The 19372-nt window shown below is 28.7% G+C and overlaps 1 protein-coding gene and 1 long non-coding RNA gene across 4 annotated transcripts in view; one reads left to right on the plus strand and one right to left on the minus strand.

The window, feature by feature from the left end:
• The window catches only part of LOC106679411 (peptide transporter family 1), a 104141-nt gene that overhangs the window by 36565 nt on the left and 48204 nt on the right, over positions 1–19372 (plus strand). The gene's annotated exons all lie outside the window — the stretch shown is intronic.
• The window catches only part of LOC106679412 (uncharacterized), a 35637-nt gene continuing 22456 nt past the window's right edge, over positions 6192–19372 (minus strand). The window contains exons 5-6 of one of the 2 annotated variants that reach the window (XR_010844923.1): positions 15266–15391; positions 6192–6214 (exon numbers count right to left, since the gene is read on the minus strand). This is a non-coding gene — a long non-coding RNA (uncharacterized lncRNA). Of the gene's footprint in view, positions 6215–15215; positions 15392–19372 lie in introns of those variants that run through there. The other variant, XR_010844921.1, reaches the window with a different exon arrangement.

The raw sequence follows: 19372 nt of genomic DNA on the forward strand, positions 1-19372 counted from the left end.
AAAAAAAAAAAAAAAAAAAAAAATTATGCTAATTAAAAATTGGACAGATATAGGGTTATTTAAAGTAATCTCTCTATTAAAACCATTGTGTATCTACATTTTATACGAATCATTATTTGCTAGATAAGATGGTCTGTCTCTAAAGATGATATATCTTATTTGTATGCTTACAATAGATAATATGTAAAGTTAGATAAGGTCAAATAGCCAGAATTGTAAATTTACTTTTATTGCACTGGAGAAAGTAAATATGGATATTTCTGACTAAGTAATTTTACAGAAATATCGTCGGTAAATCTTTAAAGTATTGATGGGAATAAAAACATTCATTATGGTTCGATCAGAAAGGCATAGTTCTAACACGAGACATCATATTTATAAGCTTGGTATAGACTATCTGTAATTTTATATAAAGTTAAAATAACCAGGATTCTAAGTTTAGTTTTATTGCGTTAGAAAAGATAAATATGGATATTTACAACTAAAAAAAATGTACAGAAATAAAGTCGGTAAATATGTAAAGTATCCAATGGGGGAAAGAACCGCATTTTTTGGAGGCACTTTATGCTGCTGTTTAATTTGTCAAATATCATAAAAACTACTACCCTACAAAGATATACATTATTAACTATTTTACAGTAAATTTGACTAGCTTTAATATGATTGCTAGCAGACATCTGTACGTCCTATGGTTTCTGAAATAAAGTTTTTCATAAATTACACTTATTGTACGAATAACTATAAATAAATTTATTTTAACAAATATCTTGAAAACTCCTACTCCTACGAAGATAAACGTCATAAACTACTTTATAGTACATTAAACTAGCTTTAATTTGAGTGCTAATAGACATCTATACATCACATAGTTCCTGAGATATAGTTTTCTCAAAATAAATTAACTAACTACTGATATTCCAGTACATTTTTATGAAATGTTGCATTTTAAAAGGCTATATCTCGAGAACAATTGGACGTAAATAGCTCTTTTAGGGCTAATATTTCAGAAATTTGCTCCTCTTTAAATGATGTTTTTTTAGATTTTCTAGTGTTGTTGGTGGTTTTTAAGAAATAGTGCTCAGAATGAAGAAATGACGTTTTTTTAAGATTTTGAAACAGCCGCCATTTTTTAATTCCACCTACCTATACTTGGCAGTCTCAACAAATACAACTAACAACTATCTTGAAAACTCCCACTTCAACGAAGATAAAGATCATCCTGAGATTTAGATTTCTCAAAATAAATTAACTAACTACTCAGTACATTTTTATGAAATGTTGTTTTTTAAAAGGCTATATCTCGAGAACTATTGGAGGTAAATAGCTCTATTGGAGCTAATATTTCAGAAAATTTACTCTGCTTTATTATGTTCTTTTAGATTTTCTAGTGTTGTTGGTAGTTTTAAGATATAGAGCTCCGAATAAAAAATTAATGTTTTTTAAGGTTTTGAAACAGCCGCCATTTTTTATTCCACCTACCTATACTTGGCAGACTTATCAGTTTTGACTAGTAATTATGCATAGTTTTCATTAAAGTAATAAAAAAATGGGGTGAAATAACTGTCTTTTTTTCTTACCGGCTCTTGTACTATTACATCTATTCCCATCCATTGCTCATATCATACATCTAGTTCAGCGGTTCCCAAAATTCTCGCTGCGGCACCCTTGTCTGGATAGTGCAAATTAAATACGTTGTTAAAGTAGCTTTGACTTGGAGTTAGTAGTTGGTAATAGTTTTGTAATTTCATGTTAATGTCTTCAACTTCTAATCATCTGGCATTTGCTTGAAGCACACCTGCCAAAGATTGATCTATTACTATAATAATATCTATTAGTATAGATCTATATCTAGAACTATCAGTGATGTCTTAGCGGTATAGATACAAAATGTTAATTATTTATTTGTTATTTTAATAGAAAAAAAAATTTAAATACTTAAAATATTGATTCGAAAGTAAAATAATATACCACTATTCAAAATTGGCTTTTGGGCTATATTTTAAGATTGAAAAATTCAAGTTTTCTCTCATATATTATCTTTTTCTATTACTTAAAAGTTATTATATTATCACCTCCGTTTTGTTAAAATCATCTGGTGGGATATTTATCATTGACTTTTTTTTTTTTTTTTTAATTTTTCACTAGCTGTTTTGTCAGAATGGAAGAACCCCTAGGAACTCACTTGCATTGCGGAAAATACAATTTTTTTTTGCAGAACACCAGAGATTCAAGTATACATATTATATCTAATTTTAAATCTTTCATATTACAAATGTAAATATGATGGTACGCTGTATACATTTCATTTTCATATTTTTCATCCGAGATCAGATTTACTATTAATGTATTATAATGTACAGTTGTAAATAGCAATTAATAAGTATTTAAAAAAAATATTTTTCATATTTTTTAATCTTGCTTTACATGCTAATAAATACTGATATATGCACTCACCTCCGAACTCCGAATAAGAATGACCAAACACCTACGCCTTCTTCATACAGTACGTCTACCGCTGGGCTAGTTAAATAACTATTAACAGGTAGCATGGAGAAAATAACGTTTGCATTAACTTTACCTTTAACGTTCAACTCCGGGTGCCGTTGTCGATAACCACCAGGAAACGAGGCGTGACTCGTCCGATAACACTTGAATAAATCATTTAGAACTTCGTTTTGTAACTCATGTTATGCATGTATGCTAATTCTTATTTTTTAAATGAATGAATTTCACAAATTAACTATTCAAAACATGTATATTATAGTTTAAAGAAAAACATATTGATTATTACAGCTTGACACCGAATTAGATGTCTTCATATACAAAGAGGAATGGAGCAATCGAAATTAAACAAAACTATTTGCTCTATCGACTTTTTATTTCTTGTACGAGAACATGGAAATGCCTAACAATATTTTTCTGATGTTTCTGATCTTCTACTGCTTGGTAATTGGAATCTTCTTAGAATGCTCCTTACACTCCTAGCACCGACCAGGCAATGTCACTAAAATGGCATGCGCTATATAGGTATAAGATATTTTTTACCTTTGTTTACAGGAGCAACTAATAATTTAGTTCTCTCCGAATCAAATTCTTTAAAATAAATGTCGGACATGAGCTATCTTGCACTTGAACCTCAAAAGAAAACTGAGGAAATATTGAGTTTAGGAAAAAAATGATACCTTTTTATATAGTATTACTGTCCTGATCCCAATTAGAGGAAATGGACGATGTTTATGAAAGAGTTAACAATGAAATTCACAACTTTTAAGATGATCTGGGAATCTGCAAGGTGACTTGTCCAGATCGCAAGTAACCAGTACAAAGCTAAAATTGCTTTCTAAAATCCCTAATTAAAATTGCTTTATTTAATTGCTAAATTTCTATTAAAAATTGCTTTCTAAAATACCAATGCAAGGAAGCATGGCGCTGTTTTTGGTCCAAGGTACCTGAAACAAAATGAAGACAATACTTGGTGATACTCAACCTCTACCGCCAATTATCGAAAATCGCTGTGAATGCATCATAACCCGACTCAGTATCGAACATACAAGATTAACAAACAAGCACCTTCTTGAAAGAAATCCTACACCGACATGTTATAGTTGTAAATGTACCCTGGCGATAGAGTATATCCTGGAACACTGTTCGCGTCCGGAATCATCAAGAACGTCTTTTGGCCTCCGGGTACAACGTCAAGCCTTACAGCCAGAAAAAGTCGTAAGTAATCGAAAGTATTCGTTTAAGTTCCTAAAGGAGAACAACCTGTACCAAGAAATGTAACCACGAAATCCAGAATACGGTGCCTCTAACCCTTAAGTTGTAAACGGCACCTAAAAATTAAGCAAATAAAATTGCTTTTTATCCATGAGGAGGATTCCAATATTTTTTTAAATAATCGTGCTTATTAACACAAAAAAAATTGCCGATGAGCCTTATTTGATAACGGACTTTATTTGGTCCTAATATATTTCTTAATATATAAAAGAACAGATCCAACTCACCGACTGACATGTATATAAAAAATGACAAAGCTTATAACGCTAAAACATTTAACAATGGTTCCTCTTATGATCAACGAGTGCAATACGACTGCGTTTGAACCAAAAATGTATGCAAAAGAAGTTTTAAAACAGAATAAAATCAAAAACTTCCTTTCCGAATCTTACACAATTTAGCTGCCGCCCAAAGATTAGTGATTGATGGTTAAATAATCTTAATTGCCTTACAGGGGATAAGATGACAAAAGGTTTTTTTTTTTGTTCAATACAGCAGTTAACGATGTGACTAAAGAAAAAAAGACGAATTGAAGGATGATACATATACTGAATATACATACAAGATATCATTAAATTATATTCAAATGAATGTTGAATGCCAAAACAGAACATGGGCACCAACATTGCATTATCAACAAAATTGAAAAATAGAAAAAGCTTGGACCCATTTATTTTAGAACCTTTGAACCCATTAAGCTTTACAAAAAATAAATCTCTAGTAAAATGTCTTTAGGAGCCTACTGGATGAAAAAGTTCTGCCTTGTTAGTAAAACTGACAAAATCCCATACTATACTTCACTGTCCAGTAATAAACTAAGAAAAGAAAAATAGGGATCCTGAACGAGAGGTACAAAGATAAAAAAATAAAAAAAACATAATGAAAAAGAATAATAATAAATAAAGAATAATAGAAAAAGTGCTATGTTCTTAAAACAAGAAATGTGTTGATGCTGGGAGAATGTGCCGTCGAGGTGCTGATGCAGTATTTACCACTTGTTTTGGTATACAATTTTAAATTTTTTACCACTCAGAGATTTTGATATAAACCTAATCTATTAAAATTTTAAGTTCAGCTGTGTTAACATAAATTAGTACCATCGAGCTTCAAATCAGATACAATTTTTATCCATTTTGGTTCTTATATCGTTTTATTTTTAGTTATTAATTTGTTTTCAAATACAGAAAAATCAACATTTTGTAAATCTGTTTTGGGAGATATGATGAAATCTATTAATTTTAGAAGGATTTTTTTCTTCAAATATTTAAGATCAGAGTAGTTCATAGCAAACATTTTACTTCAACTTAGTTATATATTATTACTTTCACTTACTTATATATTGCTTATATATTATTAATTTTACTTACTTATATGTTGTTTTTGTATTATTACTTTCAGTTACTTCTATATTTTTACTTACACTTTCGTATATATTGCTTATATTTATTACTTTCACTTACTTATATATTGCATATTTATTATTACTTTCATTTTTATATTGTTTTATTTTTAGTTATTAATTTTTTTTTTCAAGTGAAGAAAAATCAACATTTTGTAAATCTATTTTGTGAGATATTATGAAATGTTCTTTGAAGAATTTTTTCTTCAAATTCTTAAGATTAGAGTAGTCTATAGCTAACTTTTTGCTTTAACTTATATATTGCATACATATTATTACTTTGACGTACTTAGATATTATTACTTTCACTTACTTATATATTATTACTTTCACTTACTTCAAGTCGTATGTCTCCTCCTTTCATAAGTGCCAGTTTCCCAAAAATATTTTCATTTTTTTTTTTTTTAATTTCAATGTTAATTTTTTTCGGGTTGTTTTTTGGAAAAAAATGTTTCTGTCATTTGCCCTAAATTTTTGTTTGTTTTAAAATATTATATTTTTATCAGAATTTCATAAAACCAAAGCTGTATTCTTAAATTTCCCATTCATATTTTTCAGAATTCTGTGAAGAGAGAAATTAGTATCGTTGGTTTAGGACTCGTTTATCTCATTTTTGGGATGTGAATAATCAAGGTCTTATTTTTATTTTAACTATCACCAAATGTAAATCACAGAGGATGTCGTATTTACAATTAGTTGAATGATATTTGGAGTTGTATCTCTGTGAAGAACATGAAAAGTGATAATAACATATTCTATTCATCTATACACACGGTCAATCAATAATCTTCCAACATATTATTTATATTTATATTTTTTAAAAAAATTATATTAAAAAAAGAGAAACAAGAGAAAACTAGCATAGAAAACAATATTATATTGAGAAAGTGATATCCAATCTCTTTTTCTTAACTTGATGGCACAATTTAAATTCAATGAGATCCCTCATCCAGCTCTTTTTCAGCTTTTTTGGTGCTATGGACTTATGCTTATATAACGCTAAGGTAGGCAATGGAGAATGAGGCAGGGTCGCTTGAACTGTATTGAAATAACAAGTTGTAATAAATAAAGTTAATCATAATATTTAGAATACTAAATATTAATATTTGTTGAAGGTAGATAAAGACTGAGAGATGATAAGTAACATTAACGGGTTATTGGTGATCTTTTCGTTCGTAATCTTAATTAATACCTTCAATACCTCTACTTTCTTCGCCTTTTTATTATTATTTATTTATTTATATATTATTTTTACCAACATCTCTAATCAACGTCAATATCTGCTAATAAATAATAACTGATTAGTATTTATAGTTGGAAATATCATGGAAATGCTTATGAATTAGGAAGAATTATCATCTAGAATTTTGCTTTTGGGGTGTATCTGACAATGTTATTATTATTAATTATATACTCCATTAATTAAATGCTATTATGTCAGGCATGAGTATTGTATAATATGTCTTGTGCGTTACTTTAGTGAACTATTACAAGTTCAAACCGAAGATAGTTTTTTAACTAAAAAAAGTTCTTTCACCAACTCCAGTTGAAATTGGGGTTAGTCTATCTTTTATAATGAAATGCTAATTTGGAAAATTACTACTGCAGTGAATATATTTAAAATATTTGTTCAGAACTGAGGGAGGATTAATTTCAACTTAAAGTATGGTGGTAATTAAAAGTTATGAGATATGATTATGATACAAATAATGTTATATTATAATAATATATTCTTAATTTGAACATAATATATTTTATGCCATATATAATATAATATATTCTTAAAAATAAGATTATAATATATTATATCTAATATAATTTAATGCTTCATGTCAAACAAATATATAAATAATTCCGATTAGTTAAATTTAATATAATGTAAAGGAGGAGACAGTGTTCTAGCCCTTTCATGATATTTTCTTTTCGTCCATTTTCATTATGTTTACCGGTAGTCAAAACTTTTCATTGGAAATGGATAAACTAATTATCGGAATAGAGTTTACAACGGTAGCCATTTTGCTATTATTCTACTATTTAAGTCTCAATACCTCCCTATCGTTCATGCTAAAATATGAATAATTTTAAGGATCATTATCATATGATCACGGGAAATTTTCAGTTCATAGCTCACTCCAAAAAAAATATAATGAATAAAAATAATTTTCTTACCAACCGCTTTATTCTTTGTCAATTTGATCACTGTGTATTCTCCGAAGTTTATCCTATCCTGAAAACTTAAAGGAAAATTACCTCTATTTTGAGTATAATAAGCTCTTTGAGTAACTTTTTACCGATATTATCGCATTTTGAAGTAGGTTATCAATTTTCTCAACCTTTCGATTTTTCAATTTATTGGATAATGACACTTTACCTAATCCTTCCCTTCCCCTCTTGGTACAAGAACCCAAGAGGAGAAAAAAGTCAGTTATTCCATCCCAATTTTTTATTACTTTAATGAAAAATATGTTTAATTACTACTCAAAATTGATGAGTCTGCCAAGTATAAGTAGGGGGAATAAAAACTGGTGGCTTTTTAAAAACTTAAAAAAATAATTAATTTTTCATTCAGAGCTCTATATCTTTAAAACTACCTATAACAATAGAAAATCTTAGAGAACGTCATTTAAAGTAGAGTAAATTTGCTAAAATGTATATCCTAATAGAGCTATTTTTTTAAAATCAATATATTATAAAAAATGATGTACAGAACGTACTTTTAGTGAATTTATTTTGAAAAATCCATATCTCAAAAATCATTTGACGTACAGATCTCTGTTAGCACTCAAATTAAAGCTAGTTTAATAGGCTATGAAGTAGTTTAATATGTTTATCGTCGTAAGAGTTCTAGTTTTCATGATATTTATTAAAATAAATTGATTTATTGTTGATCGGACAAATTTTAATTTGCCAAATTTATATTCATATGCGAATATAATAAAAACTACTATCCCTACGAAGATAAGTATCATTAACTACTTCATAGTAAGTTAAATTTCCTTTATTTTGAGTGTTGGCAGACATATGTGCGACTTATGGATCTAAAGATATATTTTTCAAAAATCCAACATTTTATACGAACAACTAGAAATTAACATTTGGTGAATTTATTTTATCAAATATCATAAAAATTACTACTCCTACAAAGATAAACGTTATAAACTATTTTATAGTCAATTTAACTAGCTTTAATTTGAGTGCTGACAGACATTTGTACGTCCTATGGTTTCTGAAATAAAGTTTTTCAAAACTCAAACTTATTGTCCGAACAACTATAAATCAATTTATTTTAGGAAATATCATGAAAACTACTACTCCTACGAAGGTAAAGGTCATAAACTACTTTCTAGTACGTTAAACTAGCTTTAATTTGAGTGCTAATAGACATATATACATCACATAGTTCCTGAGATATAGATTTCTCAAAATAAATTAACTAACTATTTATATTCCAATACATTTTTATGAAATGTAGCTTTTTAAAAGGCTATATCTCGAGAACAATTGGACGTAAATATCTTTTTTAGGGCTAATATTTCAGAAACTTACTCCTCTTTAAATGATGTTCTTTTAGATTTTCTAGTGTTGTTGGTGGTATTTAAGAAATAGGGCTCCGAATGAAGAAATAACGTTTTTTTTTAAATTTTGTAACAGTCGCCATTTTTTATTCCACCTATCTATACTTGGCAGACTCATCAGCTTTGACTAGTAATTACACATAGTTTTCATTAAAGTAATCAAAAATTGGGGTGAAATAACTGCCTTTTTTTCTTCCCGGCTCTTGTACTATCTGACATCTGTAGCTACAGCTATATGAAATCAACAAACAAACAATAAAAATTGGTAATATTTCTGCCGAACTTCCCACTGTATCTGGACGAACATGACCCAAGTGTTCAAAAACCATTCTTTTATTCAGAAAATAAATAAATATTGATAAACACAAACAAATATTATAATCTCCGATTTTTTAAATTTAATTTTTAGTTAAGCTATGAATAATGACGTTTCTGGCAAGATAAATGTTTAGTTAATCAGATAAAATCTATTTTTATTGTTTATTCTTTTATTGTTTCAGCATCGCTAAAGGATATATTGTTATTAAAAATTTCAAATGCTAAAATAATAATTAACCCCAAAGCCTACATTTCGTGCCGTGAAGGTCGGTTATGAAACTGGCAACAGATCACTTTCACTGCACCTGAACCGGTTAAACGGGAAGGCATCTGAGACTTACGCTCATGTCTAACGCAGGTTTTAAAGTATTCCTCTGAAGCTCACTGAAATTACGAATGTAACAGTGAACTTTCTAGGAAATGTTCTGATAATAACGCTTGCGTATATAGAATAATATTATGATTAGCAGTCTTACAGAATTAGAAAGCCTTAATGAAAAGTATTTTTATTTCCATATTAATTTTGTGATATATTATTTATTTCGTGTTTATTAGTCGAATCTAATTGAAATTGTTGTCGGAATGTACAGTATGGATGTTGTTCTTTGGAAAACCTTAAGGAACATATCTCTGTTTGATTTTATGGTTAGATTCAGTTCTTAATAGTCAGTTCATGATTTTATAAAAACCGTGATCTATATCCTTCTCATCGCAGTAGGGTCAGGATAAGTCTAGATTCGATAAAATACATCGTCCATTAACATTGAGTAAAAGAGCTTAACAGTAACTATTAAGAAAAAGAGCTTATTAGAAGTTACTGTTACACGAAAGTGTGATTTACATGTATAATTTACCTCTTTGAAAAAAGATATATGGTGAAAAAAAGTCAAATAAACATTTTAGATATAATCTATACAGAATTACATGATCTGTTCCTAACGTCCTAATGGTTAGCATGCACAGAAGGATGGTTTATAGCTGCATTACAGAATCAAAGCGCAGTGTACTGCACTTGTTTCCAATCTGATGAACTATTCCAATTACTACAGCAAACTCTAAGTACTCTTCAATCATATGCTAGTAATTCTCAAGTAGGTGTTCAACTCTATTGAGTATTCCACTACGATCCCATTTGTTCTGTCCATTTGTTTGCATTAATTTCATACTTTAGGAGGTTTCCTCTGTTACGTGAGCCATTCGTGGTGCCTTGTATGAACATGACTTTGTGATAGTAAATCTTATTGTTGTCATAATAAATAACTTTAATATGGACATAATAACTTTATAGCTAGAAAATAAACCTGGTTGTTGGATCATAGAGCCGTAGTGTCTCCCATCAATTCTGATACGAGTAAAAGTATTTCAATCAGCACTTTACTAAACCAATGCGAGATTGCTTGATCATGTTTCATAAAAAATTATAGTATATTAAAATAGAATCGAATCGTTATGTAATTAATTTTATTAAGGAAATGGTAGGTGATGTGATGTTGCAAGTGTTATAATATCTCATTGCAGGTTGAAGAAAAGAGAATGTTGTTCTTACATTATATCTGCTTTCTTTTTAGCTAGAAATTATTATAAAATTGTGAATTTGTTGTACTTTTTTTTTTAACCTACCATACTCATTTTTTTCATTGATCTGATACTGTAAGCTATACTTAATAAGTCTGATTCAGATTTTATCCGCGTTATGGTTAAACATTTTCATTTTGGTTCAGGATGCCGAAACTTCAAAAAAGGTTTCTTTTGCATTAATTATTTTTATAGAAAGTTTCTTTTCTGTTCTCATTGTAAGAATAAATGGTTGATAAATTGAATGTGTGAGGGGGAGGGGCAGGGAAAGCTTAATTGTAAACAAGTAAAATAAAAAAAATGAATTATAATTTGCAAAAATGAGGTGCATGTTAAATAAAACAAAAGAAACATATTGAAAAATAGGATTAAAAAAATCAGAAACTTATGTTAAATAACAAATAACTATTTTAACAAAAATAAAAAACAGCTCCAGGCATAAATTTTGGAATGTGGGTATTTAGGTTTGTAGTGAAAGTTATTCAGAAGATTTTTGGAAGGATTTTGTTTAACATCTTAAATGCTGATAGCCATTAGCTTATAACGGTATAGGAAATCCACTTTCTTTTCCTGTTTGGAGGATGAGAAAGGGGTTATTGTGGTTTGAAAAGTAATAACATAAAATTTGAGAAGCCAAATTGTATATAACAGAAATATATAAATATATATATTTTCAGATATAGTTCATTGCCGTAGGTCATAAAGGAAATACTTTTAAGTACATTATCACTTATGTAGCAAATACGACAATTACTGTTTACCATTTACTTATATTTTCAATCATTTTTTTAAAAAATACAGGTCTTATTAACATTGATTTTAGCCTGCAAATTAATTCATCTTCCAAAACTGAATAAAGATTAATGCCATTTGTTACGGCGGGTAGAGGTTCAAAAGGAACCTTTACTAGCCCAACCGTGAAAAGAAAAGAAATGGTCGAATTTTGTTATTTTTTATTTTTAAATAAGTAAACATAATAAACGGAACACAAAATATATAAAATATATACAAACTAGAGAAAAAGTCTTATATCACCGGTGATTGGTGGGGCCCCGGTTGTGGTTGTTCTGAGTGGACATTCTCTTGGAAGTAGATCGACAAAAGGGACGTACGTCCGCCCTCCTTGTCCTCTTGGAGGATGAGTTGAAGAAGTCCGCCCGCCATGGCTAAGATGATTCACCTGTCGAAGATGGCCAGAATGCTGGTAACTACGAGTGCGTAGTGAGTAGATAAAGGAGACGATACGTGTGTGCGGTGAGACGTTAAGAAGTTGTCTGTCTATTTTTTAGTTTAAAAAACAAAAGAAAGAAGTTGTTTTGTTTTTGACGTTAATAAAAATCACATGTTTCAATAATTGATTTGTGAACCATATGTTGGCCGCAACACCATTTATAAAAGTGAATATATTGATTTATTGATGTTTTGAGGCACACTTTTATTTATTTTGTTATCACACATCTTACTACAAGCCAAAAAATAAAATGCAATCATCTTAAGTCTCATTTAATTTGACTGATTGGTAAGGTGTGCGGTGTCTAGTAAAATTCGGGTTTCTAATGAAAAAAAAAGGACTAACGCCTAGGTGGCGAAAACAAACCTATCTAGTTAAGTGATAAGAGGAGGTTATTTACCTTTTTGAAGGCCGGTGTATTTTGTATTGCTATGAAGTATTTTGTAACGGTAGCTTTAAAATACAGACTGAAGCTGTTAGAATATAAATGACTTATGGAGGTTAAGTAGTTCATATTATGTGAGTGAAATTTTAAATGATCAATTTTTATCTAGATCTGAAACCTTTCAGATGAACATGATTTTATTTTGCTACATAGCGATTTTTTTATAACTAGAGACCGGATTTTCGTTCCCTAGCTCCGCATTTGTTTTTTTTAAGAAACAGAGATTATTTTTAGATGTTCAATTTGGAGATTCTAGAGTTCTTTAGATTTTGTTAATTTATTTTGTTTTGCATTAGCAATAGTAAAAGGACAGCAGTTAATTTTGTGGATTTGTGGTTTAGCGGCTCAAAAAATCAAGGATTAATTTTTTTAACAGCTATTCGGTTTCAACAATCATTGTAATATTAATTGAAGGGGTAAGTGAATGAAGCGGGTATGAAATATTTTGGATTTTTTTAATCTTTAGTTTGGATAAAGGAGGTAGGTGCCTATCTATCTAGTATGAGGTACTCTAACCTCAAAATCCAATTAATAACTGATATACCTAGATGTAGAAGGGGCTATGTACACTTCAAAACATAACAAGCTCCAACAAAAAAAATAATTAAATTTTGCTTTCTTAAAATTGAAATTTACTATTTGTAACATAACCCCTTGATTCATATACCCCTTCAATTAGAAACCAATATGTCATAAGAAATAATTTTAAATGATCAAGTAATTTAAAATCTAGCGAATTCACAAAGTGATTGCATATATTCGACCATCAAACCTACTCTACAATTTAGGTAGGATGTCCTATTAATAAATAATTGACTGAACAATAATTTAATTAACATCAAAATAAAAAATATTGCCAACAAATTTTACATTTGGTCTTCCTGACCAACGCTCCATTGCATTTCAAATCAAACATTTTAATTATAATATAAATGGTTTTTTAAAAATGAGGAAATTAACAGGTTTTATTTATTTTTAATGTAGTCATAAAGATAGTAAACAATAATGAGGAAACTTATCGCTCACTAATATGGCTTTAAATAATCCACCAGGGTCCATTTTGACCATTTTTATATGTTCGTAATGTCCCAGAAAACTTTTATTTTTGCAAGAATATTATGTTGAGGTTTACAGTTTTACACCTAAATCCATTTTTTAAGTCTAAAAAAAAAGTAATAGGTTTATACTACGACTAAAAATTTTATAATTGAATTTTCCTTAAATGGAAATATTTCGGGATTAATTTGTCTAAAAAATGTCTTCAAACTCACATTTTTTTTTAAAGCAATATTTAGTTATACTAATTTTCGGTTTCAAAAACAATTTTTATCTAGATCTGAAACCTTTCAGATTCTTCATGATTTTATTTTGCTACATAACGATTTTTTTATAACCAGAGACCCGATTTTCGTTCCCTAGCTCCGAATTACACCAAACCTCAACAGACATTCGAATCATGGAAAAAACATTCAAATAACACTAATTTCATTTTTCAGAAAATTCCTCGTTTTGGGGTTTTATCACGTTTGAGTTTTAGGGGCATGTATACCAATATTTATTTATTATATTATGCTTTCCTTATTTAATTTATAGGTTAAATTTGAGAGATTTGAGGTAAAGCAATGCATTACATTGTTGAACATAGGAAGAGTCGTATTAAAAAAAAAAAAAAAAAAAGAACAAGTTAACACAAGAATGTTCTTTGGATAGTAATAGACTTTATCATAGTTTCAAATAACTATGATAAAGTCTCTCAGGAATAAGCTTGTTATATGAAACTCAAGCCCTTTTTTTATATTATATTACATACGTAATATATATATTTACCTTAAAGAAAAAATTAATTGGTTTGATTAATGTTAATATAACTATACATTTTTAATTTAATCTGATTCAAACATGATTAGGTAAGGTTCCTAAGTATTAATAATGTAAATTAAACAATCAAGTTGATGATTACTGCTAGATATGGGTGTTTTGTACAAATTTCGATTTTTTTTTTGCACGATTTTTAACATTTTGGGTTTTTTGTACTGCACATTTTTCGTTTAAATGTTATAAATTGAGTTATTGAAAATAAATCGGTTTCTAGTTTTAACATATAAAATTAATTTCTGATACTTTTTCTTCTAATCATCACTTTGAGAAACTACATTCAAATTTATTTAATGAAATATATTGCCTCTACTAATATAACCATAATGTTTTATAAAAATAGTACCGTTGCCTGAAAAAGAAAAAAAGTGCGTAATTTTTTGTTCCGATAACATTATCATTAAATAAAAAAAAATAAAACAACACTGACGCGGGTTTCTTTTTGTAAGTGGGGCAGGGGTGAGTCTCTCCTATGTGTATGAAATCTTAGTTTCGGCCGGAAATGGAGACGTGAATGTGGAAGTATCGTCTATTTAATGTAATTTTTGAGTTAAAATAAAAAATAAAAAATTAAAAAAATTAATTAACTCGGAGAATGCCAGTTTATGACATCCAAATGTTGAATTTTACAAATATAATAATAACCTAGATTACAAGGAGCACCCCAAGTTTAATATGTGAACCCTTCATTCGGCAGTGAAGTGGTAATACAATGGACTACTTTCCTCTTCCCCATTCAAGTAAATAGCGTGCGTTTACCAATTACAAAGAGCTAATAATACATTCTTCTGCCAAGCTCTGGTAGACTGGAGCTAATTAGCAATTGGTTATTTGTAAACTGTTCGTACTGACTGTTGTTAGTAGCTATTTGGGTTTAAAAAATAACAAATACAGGAATAGCAGATGCTCTTCTCCCTATCTTGTTTCAAAGTAAATATCAATTGAAACTCTATACTTTTAGACTGTTAACGTAAGTCATTTTTTCCAAATAATTGGGGATATATAGAAAAAACTTACTGATAAAGTTATGCTTATTTATTTATTTTTGTATGTAATACAGATTAATATACTTGAGAATGTTGATCTTGGCAAAGAGTTCAAGGAAATAATCTTGATGAAGGTCATTCAGCCGTTACATTATTGTGGTAAACATTCTTCTTGAGATGTTACTACCATCGTTCACAGGTGATTCTGTTCTGAAACATATTGACCCAGAAACAGTTGATTCCAATCTAGAAACCGATAGACAATTACACAAAAACTTGTCTTTATAAACAGTCATAAAGTTTATTTGTCATCTTAAATTAGTTGTAGTTATTTCAATTTTGTAAAAAAGGAACTGAGGTAAATCAGCAAAATATTTTTTACGACAAAGCATTTTTTTTTTATGGTTTAGAGAAATTCTCTAATATGTTATGTTAAAGGAAGTTTGGGCCAAGAATCAATTCTCAAAATAAATACTCATTAAACAAACTATATGGTTAATAAATGAATCGGCGATGGTTACGGCTGACATGATTAGTTACTATCCTCCAACAAAAAAAAATTCAAGATGAATAAAGGTATGGTTTTGCACCACCGAGTGCAAGACAGCTCGCTGACTCTTTGAAACAAAATTACTGAAAGTAGAGGTTTTTGGGTGGAAAACGAGGTTCGTTTTTTTTTTTTTTTTTTTTGCACCTTTGATATATTAGAAGTATAGAAAAATTTAAGTGTACAGTTAGGAGTTTTATTAGCCTCTATCTTGAAGTTTTTTTTTTCAAATAATAAATAAACATTTTTTATCAAATAAATAAAAATAAATGTTATGTTGTAGCTAATTTACAGAAATTTCATTCTGAAAAATATTATGTTATTGGTTTAAAAAAAAGAAGATTAAATAATAAAAAGGTGGCCAAAAAAAATTATACTGCTTTAAAAAATATTTATTAATTACTATCATTTTTATCTTACTGTAGATTCCTTTAAAGACATTTAGCATTGTGTTAAACACGATTTCATTATTCATTATTATTTTTTAAAACCAATAACAAAATAAATATTTTTTTTCTAAATAGAAAACAAGATTTCGGCTAAAAAAAAAAACACATTTGCAAGCTTAGATTTTTATAGATTTTCAGTATGTAAAAAAAAAAACCAACAATAAACGAAAAAAATCGAACCCCGTATCTTATGGAATCCCGTATGGAATTAGTTCGACCAAATACCAATTCGTTCCAATTAAATTACAGGAGCGATTTGGGATCAGATCATTAACACATGAAAGAGAACTAACAGTGAACTGCTTGCAGAGGATTGTAAGTCAATATCTCATGATGTGAAGGTAAGGACGTTAAAATAGGTGGGAGACATGTGGCTCGAAGCAATCCATCGGAACTCCTTTACACAACAATGGATGCCAGTATAGTTAGCAGGAGGCGAAAAACCAGATGGAATCAACTAAGATGCGAAAGAGCTGGAAGCAGTAGCTCAAGACAGGCAGGGGTGGAGAAAGCTGGATGCTAAAGATCTACAAAGTCTGTAGAGCCAACCAAAAAAAAAAAATATATATATATATATATATTTAATTAGATATATATAGACTAAGTACTTATTAAATTGGGCAAAATAAATGGTAACAATAAATGGAATAAATTGTCGCCCGATTCCCGCCTTTGGTGTTATGAAAATTAAAATATTGAAAACATTATTAGCCAGGTTTAGCATCTTATTTTTCTATGTTAAATACTTATATGCTATTGGGATTAGGCTAAAATTAAAAGAAAAATGATTGGTATGTGACGTTTATTACGTTTTATGTTGTAATTCTTGTCATGTTTTTATTGTTATCATAACTTATGAAATATTCCATTAAAGATGTGATATGTCTATAATTTTATCTACATCATAGTCAAATAAACCCGTCACGTTTCTGGAGTACCATTTAGAGATAATTGCGTTCTTTAATGAAACAAGCTTCTGTCTAACGGTCAAATGTATATGGCGTTTCGAGAGTTATAATGGGTAGTAGCTATTAGTTTCATTAATATAGTTAATAATTGTGAGGCCAATTTTGAATTAGAAAAAATATTGTTAATACTAAAAAATAGCATAAATGTATAGAGATAAAACAACTTGTTTTTCATATGCAAACATTAGGGTGTTAAATGTTAAAATTAAGTAGTAAAATTTCTTATTTTAATAAATTTAATGGTCTCACTCAAAACATTAAAGTATATTAATATTAGGATTAGATAAGCTACTAACGTGATCGATTCAAAAACAATTTGTTTCACTGACTTATGATGATTAGTGAGTGCCCATCATGAACAAGTAAATAATAGTTTGTATAATCAATCTTGAACCTGTCATTCTAATATAAATTTAAGTAATAAACATTTAAGAGACCAATTTACCGTTGCAGTGGTAATCGTCAAACCTAAAGTAATTGTGAATACGTATAGAGCAATAACTACTAAATAAATAACAACTTATTTCTGATATCCAGCATAAGAGTTTTAATTATTAAACTTTAGTGATATGAAATTTACTGTAAAATAAATGTTTTAGTTACTTTCTATCAAAACATTTTAGTTTCATCACTATTACTATATATTGAAATAAAAATATTATATTGTGTTGTCACAGTCTTCACTTTATACACACTATTCAAAAAACAATTGAATTAAATATAAAACGCCATTATTTAAGGATCTAAAAAGGTTAAAAATAAAACTTTATTTAATAAAAAAAAAAAAAAAAAAAAAAGAAAAGAAAACTGACTACGGAAATAACCCTGTCTGTCCTGCGGGACGAAATTATAACATGATTTTTTTTTTATTTAATACCAGGGGCCTGTTTCATGATGAAAGCTAATAGTATTAGTCCATAAATACAAGTACACAAAAAATATAAAGTACAAGCACTAATACATTTTGTTTTATGATTGGGACGACTAATAGTTGAGTTATGAGTTTAAAAGTAAATAATTATCTGGCAGAATTGTATAGTCATTGAAATAGTACCAAATACAAACTACAAAATTAATAGTATTAGTTTTACTTTATTATGAAACAGGGCCCAAACCGCCCTGGTGGACGCTAAATAGTTCATAGAACAGTTACATTTTTTTATATATGACTTTAAACTGATTGTTAGGTTTTCAGTGAAGTTGTTTATAAATAATTAAACTTGATACTGAAGTTCTATATCTACCACTACCGCCTAGGGCTCCTTCCAAATACATTTTGTACCATAGATGTACATGCCAACATACTAAAAGCATCTGATTTACATCTGGGCCTTTAAACATAAATAAATATATTAATGAATTTTCATAAAAGTCTGGAAATTTCTGTAGTCGGTTTTTTCATTTAATTTTTTGAAATTAACCTTAATTTCCACCGAATTTATTTTTACAGCTTAGAAAAGTTTTTACTGCTGTATTTTCCCCAAATAATCTGAACGTTTTCATAATATTTAATATATTATTATTAGATTAATTATTTATTATAATGATTGTTTGAGAGTGATTTATTTAATTATACACACACAATTTTGATCCAAATATATTCTCAACTTTTATTTTCAGAAACTCTCCATCGTTTTGGCCCTGAGGCCATTTTCAAGGAGACAAACTATAAAAATGTTTGTTTTTATATTAATTACATTGTTTCCTTAATAGTACAAGAGCCTGGAAGAAAAAAAGGCAGTTATCTCACCCCAATTATTGATTACTTTAATGAAAACAAGGACTGATTACTAGTCAAAATTGATGAGTCTGCCAAGTATAGGAAGGAGGAATAAAAAATGGCGGCTGTTTCAAAACTTTAAAAAAACATTATTTTTTCATTCGGAGCTGTATATCGTAAAAACTACCAACAACACTAGAAAATCTAAGAGAACATTATTTAAAGAAGAGTAAATTTGCTGAAATATTTGCCCTAAAAGAGCTTTTTACGTCCAATAGTTCTCGAGATATAGCTTTTTAAAAAGCAAAATTTCTTAAATATCTACTGAAAGATTAGTAGTTAGTTAATTTATTTTGAAAAATCTATATCTCAGGAACTATGTGACGTACAAATATCTATTAGCACTCAAATTAAAGCTAGTCTAATGAGCTATACAGACGTTTATGACCTTTACCTTCGTAGGAATGGTAGTTTTCGTGATATTTGCTAAAATAAATTGATTTATAG

This window comes from Halyomorpha halys, unplaced genomic scaffold (assembly GCF_000696795.3).
Source record: "Halyomorpha halys isolate HHAL.00 unplaced genomic scaffold, Hhal_1.1 Scaffold200.1, whole genome shotgun sequence".
NCBI lineage: Eukaryota > Metazoa > Arthropoda > Insecta > Hemiptera > Pentatomidae > Halyomorpha > Halyomorpha halys.